The sequence below is a fragment of the Pseudophryne corroboree genome, chromosome 2 (assembly GCF_028390025.1).
Source record: "Pseudophryne corroboree isolate aPseCor3 chromosome 2, aPseCor3.hap2, whole genome shotgun sequence".
Classification (NCBI taxonomy): domain Eukaryota; kingdom Metazoa; phylum Chordata; class Amphibia; order Anura; family Myobatrachidae; genus Pseudophryne; species Pseudophryne corroboree.
The window spans coordinates 383,379,331-383,392,414 of record NC_086445.1 but is presented as its reverse complement, the minus strand read 5'-3'; the positions used below and the strand labels follow the sequence as shown (position 1 = coordinate 383,392,414).

The following is a 13,084-nucleotide window of genomic DNA, read 5'->3' as shown; positions in this document are numbered from 1 at the left end:
AAAAAAAGTTTATACAGATGCAAACGAATGTGTTAAAACACTTATCCATTACCGTGTTACTGTATGTTAGCGTACAAGTCCCGTAGACAAAGCAATTGTATTAAGACGCAACTAATGTGTAAAAGCAATAATGTAGTACATTGACGTAAAAGTATGTACCGTGTTGTGCAATATGAGCGTCCAAGTCCTGTAATGGCATACACAAACACCAATGGGGAGGGATCACTGCTTACAGTACATTTACGCATGAGATTGTCTATTTATCATGAGGCGTCGCGCCCGAGTGATGAAGTGTGCCGCTTCCCATGCTGAGTCATGGGTTCGATTTCCACAGTGCGAGTGTATGTTTGTTTTTTTCCTGACACTTTATTAATTTCCTTTTATGTAAGCCCTCAGCTATGGAGCCAGCGACGGCATCAGTTTTGCAAGAGTCAGGGCAATGCTGAAGGAGTGTCTCAATACCCTAGTTATATTACACAGGTACAATAGGGATAAGTGAGCTCTATGCATATTACAATAAACCAGACTCAATTGCATAGCAAGTTGACAAAATGGCTGCCGCCCATGAAACTGCGCCTCTTGGAAGCCCTCAGCTATGGAGCCAGCGATGGCATCAGTTTTTCAAGAGTCAGGGCAATGCTGAAGGAGCATCTCAATACCCTAGCTAAAACACACAGCAGCAATAGGTCCCGTAGACATATCAGTAAATATAAATAGTGTATCCTGACGCATCTAACTGTTCGAGCAACATAGCACTGTACTGTAGTTCATCGACGTTAGAGATTCTGTGTTGTACTGTATGAGAAGGGATCACTGCTACCATTTACATAAGAGATCATGTTTATACAGTAACATACATAACATAGTAACATAGTACCTAAGGTTGAAAAAAGACAATTGTCCATTGGGTTCAACCTATTTGTGGTCTCCTATGCACGATTATTTTGTATAAAATTTTGACTGAAGATGCTGACTGCCGTTCCGATTAACCCCTTTTTTTTATAATAACCATAGTGCGTGACTATGCCTTGTAACCCTGGATATCCTTATCCATTAGGAATTTATCTAACCCATTCTTAAAGGCGTTGACTGAGTTGGCCATTACAACTCCCTCAGGCAGGGAATTCCAAACACGTATCGTCCTTACCGTAAAAAAGCCTTTACGCCGTATTGTGTGGAATCTCCTCTCCTCTAACCTGAGCGAGTGTCCACGAGTTCTCTGTGTTGATCTAACAAAAAACAGGTCCTGCGCAAGATCTGTATATTGTCCCCTTATATATTTGTAAATGTTGATCATGTCCCCTCTTAATCTCCTTTTTTCCAGTGTAAACATGCCTAGTCTTGCAAGCCTTTCCTCGTATTCCAGCGTCTCCATACCCTTAATTAGTTTGGTCGCCCACCTTTGAACCTTTTCTAGCTCCAGGATATCCTTTTTGTAGTAAGGTGCCCAGAATTGTACACAGTATTCAAGGTGTGGCCTCACAAGTGATTTATATAACGGGAGTATAATACTCTCGTCCCTTGCATCAATTCCCCGTTTTATGCATGCTAATATCTTATTAGCCTTCTTTGCTGCAGTCCTACTTTGGGTACTACTGCTTAGTTTGCTATCTATGAGGACACCTAAGTCCTTTTCCAGTACAGAATCCCCTAATTTTACCCCATTTAGTAGGTAGGTGTTATTTTTGTTCTTGTTACCACAGTGCATTACCTTACACTTGTCTGTATTGAAGTGCATTCTCCATTTCGCTGCCCAAGCTTCTAATTTAACTAAGTCATTCTGAAGCGACTCAGCATCCCCCTCCGCATTTATAACTTTACACAATTTGGTATCATCTGCAAAAATTTACACCATGCTCTCTAGACCTTCTGTTAGGTCGTTAATGAAAATATTGAACAATAGCGGTCCTAATACCAAGCCTTGCAGCACACCACTTAGCACTTCAGTCCAAGTTGAAAAAGACCCATTAACCACAACGCGCTGCTCCCTATTATCTAACCAGTTTTTGACCCAAGTGCATATTGTGCTTCCTAGCCCTGATTCTTGTAGCTTGAAGATAAGTCTCATGTGTGGTACAGTATCGAACGCTTTGGCAAAATCTAAAAAGATTACATCCATCTCTTTACCCTGATCTAGGTTTGCGCTTACTGTTTCATAAAAGCCAAGTTAGTTGGTTTGACAGGATCTGTCCTTCATAAACCCATGTTGATTCCTTTTAAGGACCTTATTGACTTCAAGGAACTTCTGAATACTATCTCTTAGAATACCTTCCAATACTTTCCCCACTATAGATGTAAGACTAACTGGTCTATAATTACCTGGTTCAGCTTTACTTCCCTTTTTGAATATAGGCACTACTTCCATACTTCCACTATACGCCAGTCTTTGGAAACCATACCTGATAATACTGAATCCTTAAAGATCAAAAATAGCGGTTTTGCAAGTTCAGAATGAAGCTCCATTAGAACCCTTGGGTGAATACCATCGGGACCTGGTGACTTATTAATCTTCAAATGTTTTAATCGGTCACAGACTACTTCCTTGCTTAAATAAATACCTATCAGTGGGATATTCTCATTATTGAGATTATATGTTAGTCCCTGAATTGGGTCCTCTTTAGTAAATACTGTTGAAAAAAACTCATTTAGTGTGTCCGCTATGTCATTATCATTTTTGCTTAAGACTCCCAACTTGTCTTTTAAAGGGCCTATACTCTCCTTCTTTAATCTCTTTCTATTAATGTTAATAATTTTTTGGGATTCGCTTTGCTTTCCATTGCTACTAGTTTTTCAGTTTCTGCTTTAGCTGCTCTTATTTCCTTTTTGCATATTTTGTTACATTCCTTATAGTGCTGAAATGACTCCCCATTAGATTTGTATTTTTTAAATGCTCGCCTTTTCTTACCCATAAGTTCCTTAATCTTTTTGTTAAGCCACATCGGTTTATGATTTTTATTCCTTTTTTTGCTGCTCGTAGTAATAAATTTGAGTGTATTTTTAGCTAGCAGGAATTTTAGTACCTCCCATTTCTCTGTAGTATTTTTTTCCTAAAAAACAAACCTTCCCATTCAATATCCTTGAAAAATACCCTCATCTTTTCAAAATTTGCTTTGGTAAAGTTTAGAGTCCTAGTTGAGCCAGTATAGGGCTGTTTATGGAAACTGATATTGAATGTGACCATATTGTGGTCGCTGTTTCCTATGGGTTCCCCTACTATAATACCTGATACCAAATCCCCATTGTTTGTTAATACCAGGTCTAAGATTGCATTGTACCTAGTTGGTTCCTCAATTAGTTGAACTAAGTAGTTATCATTAAGTGTGTTTAAAAACATATTGCCCCTAGCAGTATCACATGAATCGTTTTTCCAGTTTATATCTGGATAGTTAAAATCTCCCATCACTACTATGTCTCCTACTCCTGCTGATCTTTCAATTTGCTTCAGTAACAATTCCTCATCAGATGCGTTGATACCAGGCGGCCTATAGCATACACCCAATACTAACTTTTTTATTCCTTTTTCCCCGCATGCAATTTCTACCCATAATGTCTCGACAGTGTCTACAGTCCCCTCCTGAATATCTTCCCGTATATCAGGTTTTAAAAACGGCTTTACGTAAAGACACACCCCTCCACCCTTTTTATTTAGTCTGTCTCTCCTAAACAGTGTATAGCCCTCTAGATTGACTGTCCAATCATGAGATTCGTCCCACCAAGTTTCAGTAATGCCTATAATATCATACTGTTTGCTAGCTGCAAGTATTTCTAGTTCACCCTTTTTACCAGTAATGCTTCTGGCGTTTACATACATACAACTAAGATAAGTATTTTCCCTTGCATTAGGGACATCTTTCACCTTATGTAGCAATGATGACCTGTAATCGTCATTGGTTAGTGCTTTGGTAAAATCTCTTTTAGTACCCACGTTAGTAACCTTACCGCCTGCTCTTACCCTCCCCCAACTTCTCCCCCATTTCGTTTACTACCGCCATCCCCACCAGGGCCGTTTCTTGGGGCAGGCGAGCAGTGCAACCGCACTGGGCGCCCGCCGCGGCACTAACTGTGGCTCCCTACTTCCCCCTCCTATTTCTCCCCGAGTAACCCGCTCGGGGGGGTGGAATTTCACGGAATGACGCGGTTGCGTCGTTACATCACGACGCAACCCCGTCACTCCGCAAAACTCCCCCCCCCCCGAGCGGAGTACAGAGGGGGATCCAAGTTAGGAATAGGGAAATGCCGGCACGAGGAGCGACTGGTGAGGCGGGCCGAAGATCGGTAATCGCCTCTGTAAGTATTCTCTCTCTCTCTCAATGTGTAAAATGGGGACACCTGCCGTAATGTGTGAAATGGGGACTCTTGCCTGCCGTAGTGTGGGGATTTAATGTATCAAGGGCATTGCGGTGTGTGGCATAATATGGTGCAGGGGGCATTACTGTGTGGAGCTTAATATGGCAGAATTTTTTTTTCCTGTGGTGGTCGTGATCTGTTGGAGCAGGGTCAAAAACTGGATTGTGAGGTAGTCTTTTCAGACGAGGCCATGCCCATTTAAATGAGGCCACACCCATTTAGACGAGGCCACGCCCCCTTGGCAGGTGCGCGCGCAAGTTGTTTTTTTTCTATCTAGGTGTGTGTATGGGGGGGGGGCACATTTTTTATGTCATGGGGGGCGCATTTCTAAATCTCGCACTGGGAGCTAAATCGGCTAGAAACAGCCCTGATCCCCACTATTCTCACTGCATGACCTGTAGTTTCTAGCTAAACCCTCCCCCCAGCCTCCTAGTTTAAAATCTCCTCCAACCTTCTAACCATCCTTCCCCCCAGCACCGCTGCCCCCTCCTCAGTCAGGTGCAATCCGTCACGACAAAAGAGATGGCGCCTGACTAAGAAGTCCGCCCAGTGTACCAGAAACACAAACCCCTCTTTCCTGCACCAATCCCAAAGCCACACATTTATCTCCCTAATCTCCCTCTGCCTCCCTGGACTAGCGCGTGGCACGGGTAATAATTCCGAGAATATTACCTTAGATGTCCTTGCCTTCAGTTTCTTTCCTAAGTCCCTATAGTCTTTCTTAAGGACATCCCACCTTCCGCTAACTTTGTCATTGGTGCCAACGTGCACCAAGACCGCCGGGTCTTTCCCAGCCCCTCCCAACAATTTATCTACCCGGTCCGCGATGTGCCGTACCCAAGCACCCGGGAGACAACAGACTGTACGGCGATCACGGTCCCGGAAGCAGATTGCCCTATCTGCCTTCCTGATGATAGAATCCCCTACCACCACCATCTGACTAGGTACTTCACTATCTTTTATCCCAACTGCGCCAGAGGGACCGCTCCTCTGGATGCTAGAGTGAGCAGTCTCCTCCGGCACCGTCATTTCTTCACTATCATCCTCCGATTCCTCGTCCAGTCGGGCAAATTTGTTCGGGTTTGATAGTTCGGAGATGTCGAGCCTCCCCCTTTTTTTCTTCCTTCTAACTGTGACCCAGATGGCTACCTGATCATCATCCTCTTCTACCAGTGACCCCTCCCGCAACTCCTCCACCATTCTGTCTAAACTTCGCTTGAGATTGTAAATCTCCCTCAGTCGCATAACGGTTTGCTCTAGATCAGTTACCTGGGCTTCCAGGGCAACCGTTCGCACACACCTCATGCAGATGTAATCACACTGGGCCGGTAGCTCCAGGTGTGCATACATCTTGCACGACATGCACTGAGTGAGGTCCCCAATCACAGCCCCTCCCATATTGTTTGTAAGGTCTGTTACTCTCAAAGAAAAAGCAGCAAAAATAAAAAGTAGAAGACAAACAATCTCACTTATACAATAATTAAGCTGGCTTATACTTATCTATCTTTGTGCGGTTCTTGGTCCTTCACTTTGATGCAGTACTGTGTTGTACATTTATTGTAACCTGACCTCCCACCCTGTCTATGAAATGAGCAGGCTCCCAGGGGGGGTGGGGATGAGTGGAGATGGTGGCTAAATACTGTGTTCTGCATATGAGCGTCCAAGTCCTGTAATGGCATACACAAACACCAATGAGTTTATTTATTTATTTACTTAGAAAGATAACTCTTGCCGCTGTAGCCTTTACAGCAGAGTACGTTACAAGCTGTTCGTGCTATTTAGTACTCAAATAGAAAATACTGTACAGAGATTCTAAGCACGGTGATTTGGCATCCAGGAACTTAGGGAGGAGCTTTTATCTCACCCCATTATACTTAGAAAGATAACACTTTCCGCTGTAGCCTTTACAGCAGAGTACATTACAAGCTGTTTGTGCTATTTAGTACTCAAATAGAAAATACTGTACAGAGATTCTAAGCACGGTGATTTGGCATCCAGGAACTTAGGGAGGATCTTTTATCTCACCCCATTATACTTAGAAAGATAACACTTTCCGCTGTAGCCTTTACAGCAGAGTACATTACAAGCTGTTTGTGCTATTTAGTACTCAAATAGAAAATACTGTACAGAGATTCTAAGCACGGTGATTTGGCATCCAGGAACTTAGAGGGGAGCTTTTATCTCTCCCCATTATACTTAATACTATGGGATTTGGATGCTCACATATCCCTAACATCAATAGACCATACCTGTAACACGTTCGTTTGCGTTTGTATAGACTACTATTTTTATTTGTTGCTTTGTCTGCGGGACTTGGACGCTCACATATTCCTAGCGTCAATGGACTATACTGTGGCTTTATCACGTTCGTTTGGATCTGTATATACTGTACTATTTGCATCTGTACTGTATATACTGTAATATTCTGTATGACATACTGTAGCATATTGTAGCGTAATGAGACGCACCAGTAAAGCAGTTCTTATGCTGTAGTTCAGTATTGTATTTTAATGGAGACCGCACGCATGTGCAATAGTGATTTTAAAAAGCTGGTGGATGATGATTGCTGGTATTACACTCAAAGGTAACGCCAAACGCTCTGCGCCTCCCTATGACTAGGCAAGCCTCCTTGCGCCCAGACATGCTGCGTATGCCTGGTCATGACTAATGCCTCAGCCAGCAAAGGTAACAGAGGATCCATCTGTATGTTTTCACTCAGGCTTTCGATCAACTACTTCTATTGATTCTTACTTCTTAATGTTGGACCACTTTAGATCTTGACTCTTAAATTTCAGATGACTGCCCCTTTGGATCTTGACTTCTAAATTCTGACTATAAAGTTCCCCTTTTGTTCCAGAATACTGCAGAATGTAATTGTACACTATATTTGTAATTCAAAATTCTCAAAATTCATAGTCTACGAATGATGTTGGAGCAATGGCTTTAAGTTCATTAAGTTCATTCACCTGCATGCTTTAGTTGACCAAATGCTGCCAGGTGAAATGTATAAAATTTTGATGTCAAATAAATATTGTGCACAATGATTTTGAAAAGCTCTGTAAAAATCCACAAGTGTTGTGTTTAATACTAAAATTTATGTGGACTATTTTTTGGGTTGTAGTATTCCTTTTATAGCTGGCTGATATAGCTCTGTACATATATGTACTGAAGTGCCAAAAGTCATGGTATAGGTGCTCAAACCAATTCTGGACAACTTGGGACCAATGACACGGTGCATTATCCTGCTGGAATATTCCATCATAGCGGGGTACATGAAGTCCATGATGGGTTGCAAATGGTTACCAAGCACTACAGCTAGCCATTACCAGTCAATTATATGTTCAGGCGGAACAGTGGATCGAACCCATTCCACATGAACACGACACATATCATTGTGAAACCACCACCAGCATGCGCAGTGCCTTGTTGACAAGGCCTCTTTGGGTCTGAAACACACCCAAACCCTACCAACAGCCTGAAACAACTAGAACCATGACTCATCGGATCACACCACATGTTGGCAGTCCAACAGGGTCGTATTAGTGACGTCACATGCCCAGGTGAGACATTGTATATGGTGTTGTAGTGTTAACAGAGGCACTCTGGTGGGTCTTCTGCTCCCATATCCCATGGAATCAAAAGAAAACTGTACTGACCTGCTGGATATGCATCTGGTACCTTTTGCATTGAATGTGGATGTGATTTGAGCCAATTTAACTGGTCTGTTACCACGGACAAATCTAGTCAGATGCTGCTGGTCATGATAATTAAGCACGTGTGGTCATCCACTGTGCAGTCCACAGTGGGTGGTATTGCCTTAGATGAGGTATTCCTGGTACACACATGACACCATAGATCGGGGAATGCTGACTATCCACACAACTGGAAATGGAATGTCTCATCCACCCACTATCATGCCCCATTTGAACACTGATGATTTATGCCACCTTGCCTTGAGCAGCCTAGCCGGTGTTCAGACTTTCCCAGCAGATATCAGATTACAACTGATCAGGGGCACCAACAGTTCTGGTGGGCTCTGGAACAAGGAGAGGGTGTGGTCAAGTAGAGGAGGCATGGTCAGATCTCCTATATTGAAAGAAAGAAATGCTCCATGTGGCCTTGTGTGCCACATGGGCGAGCGCCGATCTCCAGAGCACGGGGTACCGATGTCCAGGATGGAGGGGTGTGGGATGCTATCGCTTGCTCCCTCACCCACACAGAGAGAGAGGACAGGCTGCTACTGCAGCTGCCTCTCTCCCCAGCTCCGCACACAGCACTGAGCAGTGTGTGCTGGGCTGGGGAGAGCTGCTGCTTCAGCGGCAGTCAGTTCTCTCTCTACTGTCCGGCTTTCTGCAAATGGGTAACAGAAGTACCCAGGCTTCTCGAACAGGTGTGTGTGTGTATATATATATATATATATATGAAATATATATATACAGTATATTTATATATATATATATATATATATATAGAGAGAGAGAGAGAGAGAGATAAAAAAGGAAATACCCTTGAGTTTGCGCTAGGAAGCAGCACTATGGATAGGACCCCTGTTAGTCAGGACCTAGAACAAATACATAACAATAAACGGTATCCCAGTGCGCTGATATATAGGGGGTAATTCTGAGTTGATCACAGCAGGAACTTTGTTAGCAGTTGGGCAAAATCATGTCCACTGCAGGGGAGGCAGTTATAACATGTGCAGAGAGAGTTAGATTTGGGTGTGGTGAGCTCAAACTGAAATCTAAATTGCAGTGTAAAAATAAAGCAGCCAGTATTTACCCTGCACGGAAACAAAATAACCATAGGCAGGGGGAGGGGGTGCCTGGTGGCACCCCCTAATGTCTGGCACCCCGATCTCACATGCCTGATCTCACCCCGATCTCACATGCCTGATGCAGCGATCGCCGAGCAGGCTGATTACTGTCCCCTCTGAGCTGCACCCTGTCAGGACTGCATTACTGACTGGACACCTGGGTTAATCAAGGGTGCCACTGACACCGGCTTTCAAATTCCCAGCTCCACCTCCATGTACAAAAACAGTGTGATGTGACGTTATTACGTCATGCTGCTCGCATGCCCACCCGTCACCCCCCCCACATGCCCACCTCTCTCCTTCTATGCTATGCCAGCGCCAGCCACTGACAATGTATCTGCTTTATTAGGATTGGTACAAAGGTGGATATTTTATATGCGTTGACCATCAATAGATGGTGCTAGACACGCCCAAAAGGCGGTGCTAGACACACACCTCCAACGGTGCACCCCCTAATAAAAAGTGCTGCGCACGCCAGTGCAAATAACCCACCCAAATCTAACTCTCTCTGCAAATATTATATCTGCCCCCCCCCCCTGCAGTGCACATGATTTTGCCCAACTGCTACAAAATTTCCTGCTGCGATCAACTTGGAATTACCCCCATAATACTGTAAATTCAGTGAGCAATAGAGTTGAGGGTAGAACCACCTCTAAGGATCAATCCCATATTCAATATGTCAGAGGTCTCTTGCTGATATGTAGCACCCTAGAAGGGAATCCCTCTCACCAGAACAAATCACCCAAAAAATAGGAACAATTTAATATCAAACAATGATGTTTTATTCAATCAGCAATATAAAATCATATAAAATTTGCAGTTCCAATAGATTGTATAGATGCCATGATACAGTAGATGGCACAAATCTCCCCTCACCTTAACAAAAGGTGTGAGCTCCAGGTGGAGATAGTTGTTACAATGACACAATGGACAAAAATTGGTGAATCCTACGCGTTTTGTCTCTATGACTTAATCAGGGGCATAAATCTTTATCTTTTAGGTGAGAAAAAATAGGAGAAATTTGAAAAATGAGGGAGGAGTTAGATGATATTCAAAAATTAATCCTCATTTAGAAACCATATATTTTAAAAAAAGGTACATACTAATTAGAACTTGAGAAGGTTGCGAACAGCCATTTCTCAAATCCAGTTCAAGAGATTTAACATAGGTTCTGAAAAAAACAGGTCCTTATTGTGAACCCAATATATATTAGGGTACAGGTTGAGTATCCCATATCCAAATATTCCGAAATACGGAATATTCTGAAATACGGACTTTTTTGAGTGAGAGTGAGATAGTGAAACCTTTGTTTTTTGATGGCTCAATGTACACAAACTTTGTTTAATACACAAAGTTATTAAAAATATTGTATTAAATGACCTTCAGGCTGTGTGTATAAGGTGTATATGAAACATAAATGAATTGTGTGAATGTAGACACACTTTGTTTAATGCACAAAGTTATAAAAAATATTGGCTAAAATTACCTTCAGGCTGTGTGTATAAGGTGTATATGTAACATAAATGCATTCTGTGCTTAGATTTAGGTCCCATCACCATGATATCTCATTATGGTATGCAATTATTCCAAAATACGGAAAAATCCCATATCCAAAATACCTCTGGTCCCAAGCATTTTGGATAAGGGAGACTCAACCTGTATTAGACTACAGACCAATAGATACAATTATATGTACCATTTAATATATGGATAAAAATTAATTAAGATAAAAAGGTCCCACACTTCAATAGTGGATGGTATGTAGCATCTACAAATGCTCTAAAAAAAAAAATTCATCCAATTAATGGAAGATTGTCAATAAGTTGTTTACACATAGGGTTCAGCAAGAACAAAGTACAGACATATACATACCAAATATAGATAAAAAATAATAATTTACTAGTGACCAAAAATTCCAAATGGAAAAATCTCACCTTAAAAAAACAACAGACAACAATAATGTTGTTCTTTTATCAGTTTACATGAGACATCTGTTGGATAGCACAATTCCACTTATAAAACATAATTGGTGTCCAGTAACTTCTAATTTGTTTAGCATAGTGCTTAAACATTAGCCCAAATATATTGTAAACAGTGATCCATACAACTATTTGATTAACAATAATTGTTATAACATATTGTTGTTATGTCACATTTACCAATAAATACGTTTCTCAAACAATAATTAAATATCATTAAAATTTAACTGTGAACAAGATGGGTAGATCAATCATACTTACAAACTCCAATATGTACATGTGTATAGGTCACCAGTCAGAATGAAATGACTGAGAAACCCTCCTAGATTTAAATACCTTCCTGGGTATGACATCACTTCCTGAATCACCCATATGAAAAAAGTGTAAAAAAATCACGTATGGAACAATAAAAATCCCTCAAAGTCATTTAAATAATGTAGACCTATAGGTAGTTTAAAGTACCACTTTCAAAAATCCTCTGACTCCAATTTTTAAGTGTCAGAATTAGTAAATTGTATGATATACCCATAATGCTTCAGGATATAGTCTTAATATGTTACCCTATGCGTTGCACCCATATGCTGAAAAGCACACAGGTGTGTTGGACAGCTTTCACGCTCCTCAGCGCCGCTAAATCATTAATTGGCGCTGTCTCTAACGGATTCCCATGCAGCTGCCCCATTGCTTCCTATATATATAATTTTTAAGACTCTGTGATAGTGTAGGACCTGCAAGAAGGTGGGGTACCTTGGGGATCGGTTTGCAGGCTTCTGTGCATTGCAGGCTTCTGTGCATTGGCCAATTCAGTAACTAAACCCCCATCATTTATTTATTGATGTTGTGAGGATAGGTGACCTTGAATTTTCTGTTTGTATATATTTAAGTAGGTGCCCATGGGCTACATACACCCCACCCTATGAGTGGTGAGTGCAGACATTGCACCCTGCTTCTGGGGTGGCGAGTGCTGTGGTTTTATATTTGTGTGTGTGTGTGTGTGTGTGTGTGTGTGTGTGTGTATGTATATATATATATATATATATATATATGTGTGTGTGCAGTGCACGATTTGTGTAGGTGCATCAGCCCACTAGGAATATGTACTGTATCTGAAAATTGTGTTTAGCTTCTGTGGAGATATTGCCCTGTGTGTTCTATGTTAAGCGATGTATAGCAGCACTTATCCAGCAAAGGCAGTCTATGGAAGTGATATCCAAATGTTCTCAAGTATGCACTCGTGACTTTCTCCAGAACTAAATAAATGAGAAAAATAAATCCTTTATTTTGTAAATGTATAATATCTTTCTACTTAAATCTGAAGTGCAAAATATTGTATATTTCCTTTTCTCTGGTGAATTGTGTAATGTTACATTGTGAACAAAACATTTGCTTTTTTTTTTTTTTAAACGGTCTTAATTTTTCCATTTAAAACTACGTGAAAAGAGACGGCAGTAGTCATGGGACACACACCTTACAAAGTCAGGGGAAGGACTGAGGACATGATCTAAATGTAAGCACAGGTTAGCAGGATGTGATTCTGCATCATGCTTTAAAAAGATGTTTACCGCACTGTCCAGATTATGGATAGCAAATGCATGCCCTGAGAAATGTCTCTTCATTGCATCATTTGCTGTGTGCTTCATGTGTCATCTGATTAAGAAAATACATCAATCACAATAGATGGCTGTTTGCTTATTTTTTGGCAGCCATATTACAATAAAAAACTAGCTGTTCAGTATAAGGATACTAGAATCTGATATACTCTCTCACCTGAAACAAAATCAGTCTGTACAGTAGTGAGCTTCTGTGCCTGATGATGTGTCTTACTCATCACAGTGGAGAACCACCTACTATATGAGCTTTACAATGGCAGAGCATCAGCAATCTAGGCAGTTGTGTATTCAAACGCTTTTGTGCAATAACCCATGGCAACTAACCTGACATTTGC

General features: G+C 41.5%; 1 protein-coding gene across 1 annotated transcript in view; it reads left to right on the top strand.

Annotated features, from left to right (window-relative positions):
* FGF14 (fibroblast growth factor 14) overlaps nucleotides 1-13,084 on the top strand; it is a 900,283-nt gene that overhangs the window by 208,501 nt on the left and 678,698 nt on the right. The window lies entirely within an intron of this gene.